This window comes from Pongo pygmaeus, chromosome 12, assembly GCF_028885625.2.
Source record: "Pongo pygmaeus isolate AG05252 chromosome 12, NHGRI_mPonPyg2-v2.0_pri, whole genome shotgun sequence".
Classification (NCBI taxonomy): domain Eukaryota; kingdom Metazoa; phylum Chordata; class Mammalia; order Primates; family Hominidae; genus Pongo; species Pongo pygmaeus.
This window is the reverse complement of record NC_072385.2, coordinates 97,561,846-97,571,772: the sequence shown is the minus strand read 5'-3', so window position 1 is coordinate 97,571,772 and position 9,927 is coordinate 97,561,846. Positions and strand designations below refer to the sequence as shown.

General features: G+C 42.6%; 1 pseudogene; it reads right to left on the bottom strand.

Moving 5' to 3' along the window:
* Positions 1-4,704: 4,704 nt before the first annotated feature.
* Positions 4,705-5,174, bottom strand: LOC134737831 (large ribosomal subunit protein eL21-like; annotated as a pseudogene).
* Between the last annotated feature and the right edge of the window lie 4,753 nt (positions 5,175-9,927).

Genomic DNA, 9,927 nt, shown 5'->3' with positions numbered 1-9,927 from the left:
GCGTTTTAATAGGCAGCCTATTTAATTCTGATGCAGGTGATTTAGCTTACATTTTCAGAAGCAGTACTCAATACAATTTATCTCACCTTGATTTGAAATCCCTTCAATTCTGGTGAATATAAAAGAGGTTCAAATAAGTCCAAGTATTTCCTAGAATGATAGTTTCATGTTAATTTGTAAATGTTTAAATAGAAGTTATGTGATTAGCACTTGCTTTGAAGAAATCTTAACTTTTGTTATCTCCTGAAATGGCAGCAGGTAAATAACCAAGCTCCCTTTTGGATTATGTCTGCAATAGAGATACCACTCTGAGGAAGATTAATTGTCTTCAAAGGGCTCTTGTTGTTGCTTTTTGTTTTCTAGCCATGGTGCCTAGATGAAATATATTTCCTTTTACATTATCTTGAAAGTAGAAATTATGTTCAGGTTCATGAGTGGAAGACACAGACTTTCCCATTTTTCTTTATTCTAAAATAACTACAAAAATCCTTTAAACATCTGCAGTGCAGACAAGTAGAAAATTACTAACATTTACAACACAGTGTACAATAATATCAATTATAAAGTATATGCACAGAACCAGAAAAACAATGACTTCACTTAATCTCAAAACCCAGATATAATCTTGATACGAGTCCCCTGTACAGGTTGGTTGTGAACATTTGCTCCAGGCCACAGAACATTAGTTCCCTTTCTAGAAAGCACAGGCTCCATGCCTGACCCATAGTCCCAGGAAGGCAGAGGGGATCCTTGTCACAAATCAGCTAAGTGAGGAAAAAACTTGAGTTGTGACAGAGACTCAAAATTGAAAGAATGTCAAAATATCCCATTCTGAGATAAGTGCCAAGAGACAGCTCTCTCCTGCATGTTGCCCTCAAAAGCATCAAAATGGGCAGGCCAGATAGATGGAAAGAGGCCTTAGTCAATTCTCTTAACCTTTCCAAGCCTCAGTTTCCTCATCTGTAAATTGGCTGTAGCAGACACGGGACATAAGAGACAATTCCTTTCTAATGGAGTTGTTAGAAGGATTAAGTGAATTCATTTTTATGCAGTTCTTACCACAGTGCCCAGTACAATGGGATGTAGAAAATACTCAAAAAATATTGCAATTATTAATTTTCCAACAACAAATAAGTTAGAAATACTAAAAAGTCTGCAAGGCATAGTAAAAAGGAAAGGGAATGTATTAGTCCATTCTCACATTGCTATAAAGAACTACCTGAGACTGGGTAGTTTACAAAGAAAAGAGATTTAATTGACTCACAGTTCTGCAGGCTGTACAGAAGAGATGGCTGGGGAGGCCTCAGGAAACTCACAGTCACGGCAGAAGGCAAAGGGGAAGTAGGCACATCTTCACATGGCAACAGGAGAGAGAGAGTGAAGAGGGAAGTGCTACACATCTTTAAACAACCAGATCTTGTGAGAACTCACTATGAGGAGAACAGCAAGAGGGAAATCTGCCCCCGTGATCCAATCACCTCCCACTAGGCCCCTCCTCCAATACTGAAGATCGTAATTCAACATGAGATTTAGGTGGGGACACAGAGCCAAACTATATCAGGGAAATGGTCAAACAGTGTTCTTCAGAAGTCTTTTAACAGTCATTACATTACTCACATTAGCGAAGTGCCTCGGTTTAAAATAAATAGCTGCACAACCTGATCATATAGAAGTACTATATGATCATTTATAGAGGAGGCAATCTGGTGAGTACACCTTTCACTAATGTTTCAGGCAACAAATTTTACCTAAATACAAATGAGTTCACATCAGGCTCTTCTAAGGTGTCAATGTTCTCTGCTACAGGAAAGCTAAGGAAATCTGTTTGTGTTCTTTTTGTAACAAATGCCTGCTAATCGAAAGTAAAAGACTCTCTCAGGCTTTACTTCTCAGGTACAAAGCACTATTTCTCTGATTAATGATCCAGATATCTGCAGTAACTGCAAAGCGAATGTTCTCTAGTTCTAACAGAGTCAGCTACCTCTGCCCAGGTGTTAAGCCCATGCCCTCATCCTGGGGGGTGTTTGGTAATTAGCAGTGCCAGCAGGTGTTTGCACTTGCTGCTGTTCCTGGTAGTCGAGCATATGTGTCAGGTCCCTGTTGCAGGGAGAAAAAATGGGGAAATAAATGATTCACCCTAGCTCCAGCAAGGTCAGCTCCTTCCAGAAGAAAAAACAAACTTTTTGTCTCTGCATCAAGCACTCTCCTTGTTTATCCTCTGAAATCCTCAGCTAATTTTGAAGTTAGCATTGGCACTTGCTCCTGCTTTCATTTAGCAATACCTCTTTAGGATGGATCTCTCCAAATGGCTCTCTTGAAATTTGCTGTGCTCTGGGCCTTTATGACCTGATTTCCTGCAATTAAAATTCCTCTTTCTTGAATTGTACCACATTCTCTCCAACTCTACTTCCTGACTGTCAAGGGATTGCTTAGCCAGGCTAATAAGGAATTTTGCTAAGGGATGACGAGTGCCCGAGTGTTGTGGGAAAAAGATTTTATTCCACATTAACCTTGCTCCCACAAAATATACTCAGATGACTGGCTCTGTGTAGGGGCTGGAGGAAGCGAGATTTGTAGCATTTGCCAATTTCCATGGTGTAAATTCTCCCACATGGCCAATGCCAAGCTCCCAACATGGCAGAGCTAGGAAGAGATCCACAGACTCGGCTCTCACATACTGTTATGAGCGCACTCCAGCACACCCCTCACTACTGCAGGATTCACAATGATTTCCTAAGTGTCATGATTCCCAGGAAGAGATCCACAGACTCGGCTCTCACATATTGTCATGAGCGCACTCCAGCACACCCCTCACTACTGCAGGATTCACAATGATTTCCTAAGTGTCATGATTCCCAGGAAGAGATCCACAGACTCGGCTCTCACATATTGTCATGAGCGCACTCCAGCACACCCCTCACTACTGCAGGATTCACAATGATTTCCTCAGTGTCATGATTCCCAGGAAGTGAGAATATTATGACTGGATGTGGTTGATTTAAGAGACATTTTAAGGCAAAAAGGGGTCACACGGAATATTTAAGATTGCATTGCAGATTTCTGCAAGATAGTAAAATAAACTCACATGCTTAATTCCTCTCCTTCCAGACAGCCTCTTTAAAAAAAAAAAAAAAAAAAACTGATAAAAAAATGTATAAACCTACAGCAAGAAACAAGGGGAGGAAAGCCATCAGAGGATGATAGATTTTGGCAAATTTCTGTGAGACAGAAAGCAGATGGAGCAGTGACAGATAACACAGGGCAGAGACAGCTGCCCCAGAAACACTTGCAGAAAGGACACCGATGGAAACTGATCTGGCTTGCCCAGAGCTCTACACTCTGGGAAGACAAAGACTGTGGAATGGGTGAGGAAAGGAACTAAAAGTCACAAGGAGTATTGGGAAGTCACACGGTTCATGCTATCGGAAATGCTTGGTACCTGCTGGATGACAAATAACGGGGTGAAAACACCTAGAGGGAAACCCCGCAAATCTGGGGAGGTTTGAACTACATAACTCTTCAAGATCCCTGGAATTCCAACCAGATGAACATCCTCAGAGACTCCACCCTAGCAATTCAGATCAATCACCAAGTGTTGGAGTATCTAGTTCTATCCAGCCTTGGGAGGCCTCTCAAATGCGTATATGTATCAGTCAATGAGCAACTGTGTTAGTGTGTGCTTACTGCAAGAGCAGCCTAAATACTTTGTACTGAGCAAGGTGTCACCCCATACTTCAACAGAAAAGAATATGGGAACAGACAATTGAGACATTTAGCCTACTTAGTATTTTGAGAAACACAAACTTGAGGTGGCAGATGATTCTGCTCTCAGGTAAAAGGCTGTGACCCTGAAGAACTTGCTTATTTCACAAATGTTCTCATCTCAAAGTCTATATAAGTACCCTGTGCATCCATTAAACAAATATAGGTGCACCTACTAAGTGCCAGTTCTCTGCTACATGTTGAGGAGATAAAGAGATGAGTCAGGCTGGGCACAGTGTCTCATGTCTGTAATCCAAGCACATTGTGAGGCTGAGAAGAGAGGACTGCTTGAGGCCAGGAGTTCGAGAACAGCCTGGTGGGCACAGTGTCTCATGTCTGTAATCCAAGCACATTGTGAGGCTGAGAAGAGAGGATTGCTTGAGGCCAGGAGTTCGAGAACAGCCTGGGCAACAAAGTGAGACACCAACTTTACAAAAAACATAAAAAACTAGCCAAGAGTGGTGGCATGTGCCTGTAGTCCCTACTTGGGAGGCTGAGGTAGGAAGATAGCTTGAGCCCAGGAGTTACAGTTTGCAGTGAGCTAGGATGATGCCACTGCACTCCAGCCTGGGTGATGGTGTGAGATACTGTCTCTAAAAAATAAAACTTAAAAATGAAAAATTAAAAAAATAATCAGGTAAGGTTTGACTTTAACTTGCTTTCATAGAGCAGGAGTGGTAAAATTTGTCTCCATATAACTGTGAGGACACAGGAGCCAACAGTGCCCTGAGAGAGGAAGAGGGTGGCAAGTCAGTTCCTAAGGGAGATGGAATATTTCCGGCTGGGAGTGGGGGACATTGGGATGCTAGGGTTGCCAGACAAAACACAGGACACACATGTAAATCTGTTTTTTGGCTTTAAAGATTTCTTTGGGGGAGGGGACATCACACTTCTACTCAATGACGAGAAACATCCAGAGGTCTTTTATTTTTTTTACATCTATTATGCAATGACTCCAGAGGGAAGAGATTCCAGCAGCTCAGGCTCCTACCCATTGGTTCTTACACAGTGTGCTTCTCTAATGGAGCAGGAGGGCGCTTCAGTCAAACCCAGGTTTGATTTTCTCTTTGGCTTCCTTGTTTTTCTGATCATTTTCCTTCACACGTTTCAGGAAGCTATCTTGACTCTCAGAGTGCTTAACGTGCACAATCTACACATCAATTCTCTTGGCAAGAATCTTGCCCCTACCTTGTTTATTTACAAAAATGCCAACAGCATGCTGGGTGGCATTGTAGACTCTTCCAGTTTTGCCATGGTAACACTTGTGGGGCCTTCCTTTTTGAACAGTACCCATTCCCTTGATGTCTACAATATTACCTTTCTTATAGGAGAAACTCAATATTTTCTGAAAGGCCGGAGAACATCTATCAGGTGCCTCTCCTCTTTCCCTCTATGTTCATCACTTTGGCAAATTACTGAAAGACGGCAGTTCCAGCCAAAAGGCCCAGTTAAATTTTAATTTCAGATAAACAACAAATATTTTTTCAGTAAAACCTTGAAAACCATTGTGGCTTGGTTTATAGGGCAGGTAGGATATGAATTGTCGTGGAGACTGGGGACAATGCATTCCAGAAAAATAGGAAATACAGTTAGTTTTTCCATTTTTGAGTTAAATGTCACCTTCCCATAAGAGCCTTCTCTGACCTCCTTGTTTAAAATCTCAACCTCCTGGCCAGGCACGGTGGCTCACGCCTGTAATCCCAGCAGTTTGGGAGGCTGAGGTGGATCACTTGAGGTTAGGAGTTTGAGACCAGCCTGGCCAACATGGTGAAACCCCATCTCTACTAAAAATACCAAAAAAAAAAAAAAAAAAAAAAAAAAAAAGCCATGCATTGTGGTGCATGCCTGTAATCCCAGCTACTCGGCAGGCTGAGGCAGCAGAATCACTTGAACCCAGGAAGCGGAGGTTGTGGTGAGCCAAGATCCTGCCACCACACTCCAGCCTGGGTGACAGAGTGAGACTCCATCTCACAAAAACAAACAAACAAACAAAAAAACAGAAATCTCACCCTCCTGTTCCTGCAGTATTTTTCTCCACAGCATTCCTCACTACATGACATATCATGTCTTTGTTTGTTTATTGTTTCTCTCTCCCTTCCAGAATATTACTGCAGGAAAAGTTGTCTATTTTTGTTCACTATTATATTCCTATGCCTCCAACAATGCATGGAATAAAGTAGGTGCTCAAAAGATATTTTTGACTGAATGAATGACAAATGAACAAGTAAATAAACAAAATTGGCAAGACTAATTTTTTTCCTCTTGTGACTGACACTGGAAAAATACTTAGTTTGTGTTTGTTGAAATGTGGAAACACTAATACAATCCCAACCCTGATGTGGCATTCAAACTGAATGGGGACAGAAAAAGACAGTAACAAAAGAAACTATGGGATCTTAAAGAAATATGAACTTAACCAAGAATCAAAAATAGTGTATGCAAAACCTGTTTCACTTCTGCCAAGCCAGAGGCTGTTGCCGTGATTGTGGAACTCAAGTCAGCAACTGAATCACTCTGAGAGGTTGGACTTGGGCAATGATCTCACTGGCCAAGAAGGAGGCAGAGCCTCTAGCCCCTCTGAGCATCCAGAACAGTCTAATTCCTTGCCCGGGGACCACTTTCCTCCACAGACCACATGTCCTCAGAAGGCAAACACCACCACTGTATTAGTCCATTTTCACACTGCTATAAAGACATACCGGAGACTGGGTAATTTATAAAGAAAGGTTTAATTGCCTCAAAGTTCCGCATGGCTAGGAAGGCCTCAGGAAACTTACAATCATGGAGGAAGGGGAAGCAGGCACGTCTTACACGGCAGCAGGCCAGAGAGCATGTGACAGAAGCATAAGGGGAAGAGCCCCTCCTAAAACCATCAGATCTCATGAGAACTCACTCACTATCATGAGAACAGCATGGGGGAAACGGCAACTATGATCCAGTCACCTCCCACCAGGTCCCTCCCTCAACACCTGGGGATTGGGATTCAAGATGAGATTTGGGTGGGGTACAAAGCCAAACCATTTCAACCACCTAGCATTCTGATGCTGGTTTCCTCCAGAGCAATTGCCCAGCCTCAGTGATGTCCTTCAGAGGTAGTAAAGAGACCAAGTGAAGGAGGGGCATGTATCCCAAATAGAAAGGGATCATATATTAGAACAAAAATCAGGAAAGCCTACTTTTACATATCACCTGTGAGAGTCAGGGATTGTTTGGAGGTTTCTCAGATTCTGCACATCATCGCTATGCCCCTCCCTGATCTCAGGAGAAGCCTACACAAAAGCGACATCTCCTACAAATAAAGTCAGGCTTGGTCCCTGTCAACCTGCTCTTGTATAACATCCTCCCTGTCAAGAAAGATGCATGCATCTGTAGATGTTAATTGACAGGTAGATTTAAGATAGGAGACTCTCAGAAAAGAGGAATCTGACAGAACTTCCACTTAACAGCTACTGCATCACTAAGACCATTTATCACTTAGCTAATACAGTCAGTGTGTTCCTAATACTTTCTGAATTTACAGGTCACCAAACTGCTTTAAAAAAATCAACAAGTGCAGATAGAGCTCTGTTTCTTACATGGCAGTATATTTGCGCCTCTAGCTTCCTGTTTCTCCACTTCCTCACTAGGAAGTGACATCTCAAGACCTTAATTTTCTGTTATTAAATTGCCAGTCACTGTCTTTTACGTACTTGTGACACTGAGACTAACACTGCGTGATGGTGGCGGGGTGGTAGGGGCTGGGGAGGTAGAGATGGAAGGAGGAGAAAATGAAAGCAACGGAAAGGAAAGGAAAAAAAATCTAGAATATAATTGAGTCATGTTTCTACAGAAACAGTAAACAATGAGAATAGAAAACAAGGCCGGGCACAGTGGCTCGCACCTGTAATCCCAGCACTTTGGGAGGCTGAGGCAGGCAGATTACCTGAGGTCAGGAGTTCGAGACCAGCCTGGTCAACATAGTGAGGCCAAACCCCATATCTACTAAAAAAAAAATACCAAAAAAAAAATTAGCCAGGCATGGTGGCACGTGCCTGTAATTCTAGCTACTCAGGAGGCTGAGACACGAGAATCACTTGAACCCAGGAGGCAGAGGCTGCAGTGAGCCAAGATCACACCACTGCACTCCAGCCTGCTGGGCGACAGAGTGAGACTCCATCTCAAAAAAAAAAAAAACAGCACAATATAAGACCCTGCTTAGAGCACATACCCCTTTAAAACAATGGAGACTTAAATGGAATAAAACTGTATTGGCAAACTCTGAGCTATTTAAAGACTTGTTCACTCATGTATTCCCAGGGCTGAGAAGAGAGTCTGGCACATAGTAGGCACTCAGTAAATATGCATCAACTGAATACATCAATTCATTGGATTAATTTACATATCTTGGTCAAGGAAAGTATTACATATGGTATTCTTATTTGAAACATTTTAAATCAATAGAACTAAAATATAACAGGGAGCTTTCAATGTATCTATGACGTTGAGGACAAAAAAACAGTCTTTGCCCAAGCCTTGGCTCAGAGTGGGTAAGTGTATACTATAACTCGGGTGGCACCACTGCCTGGATACTAACATCTAGGAAGAGGATAAAACTTCCCCCCAGTTAATCAATGAGTCTCGGGCAACCCCTAATGGTGTTTTCCTTCTGGGAGGCCCGCCCGTGTGTGCTCCATTCCCATGGAGCATACAGCCCAGATGGTCCTTCCCATTGACAAAACGTGACAGCATGACACCATTACAATTTTGGCAGGAGATCGACACATTCCTTATTCTGATACTACAGGCTTAACTAGGCCAATGAAATCTAAGGCATTTTGTGTCATTATTTCAGTCCTTACTCTTTCCAGAAGTTATCATCGCAATTATAGATGGACATCACAGCATCCATTACAAAGGCAGTTCGTGATATTCTAAATACTTGGTGTTCCTCCAGAAAGAATCAAATTACCAGTAGATGCAGGCTGGGATGATGTGAAGGGAGGGAGAGGAAGTAGGGAGAGGGGCAGGGTCCAGGGTTCGAGTATCATCCCTGCCTCCTAGCCAGGGATTTCTCTCTACAAATCTCAGTGAGTGTCCCATGCAAGTCAATTTAAACCTAAAATCCTTAGTACGAGGAATAACGTATAGAGGAAAAAGGCACTAAGCAAGTTTCAGAATGTTCCCTGCATGCGCTACATTGCCTGCTGACAGGAACCCAGCTGACAGGTAGGGTGGAATCTTCAAGAGCACAGGTGGGAGCAAGTCAGAGCATCAGCTGTTAAAGTGGAGAGCAGAGATGTGGGAAAATGATTTTTTAGAAATTCAGACATCTAGCATTGTGGGATCTGTTGAGTCCCTTATTTGTTTTTTTATTTCTCTTTTTCCATGAAAATAATGATTCTATGTACTCTGCTCTGTGATAGTTATGAAGTAGAATAAAACATTGTTCAAAAAAGATTTCCTGGCTGGGTGCGGTGGCTCATGCCTGTAATCCCAGCACTTTGGGAGGCCGAGGCGGGCGGATCATGAGGTCAGGAGATCGAAACCATCCTGGCTAACATGGTGAAACCCCATCTCTACTAAAAATACAAAAAATTAGCTGGGCATGGTGGCAGGGCGCCTGTAATCCCAGCTACTTGGGAGGCTGAGGCAGGAGAACGGCGTGAACCCAGGAGGTGGAGCTTGCACAGTGAGCAGAGATTGAGCCACTGCACTCTAGCCTGGGCGACAGAGCGAGACTCCATCTCAAAAAAAAAAAAAATTTCCTGAACATCTCCTGTGTACCAGACGTGGAGCTGGGTAGGCACTGAGGATACAGAAGTGAGTAAGACACAAACCTTGCCCTCCTGGAGTTTCCCAGCTAGGATAGGAGTTCACACTCAGAATCTACATTCTTCTTGAGTACAAAGTCAAGGCTATTGTTTCTTTCTTCAAGAAACAAATATGGAAAATTAGAAATAAACTTGCTATAATTCATGGAATCTCCAACCCAAAACTTCTTTTTGACCAAAAGTCTGGAAGACAATTAGTTACAATCAAAGATGTCAGTTGGCCTTATTAAGTAAAAGGTTGTCAACCAATGAGCTAGAAAGGCATTAAAAAAATATTCTGGCAGAAATGCAGCCTATATTTCCCCAGACTTCATGAAGTTGTGGGTACAGATAATGTCACAGACACAGAAATAAT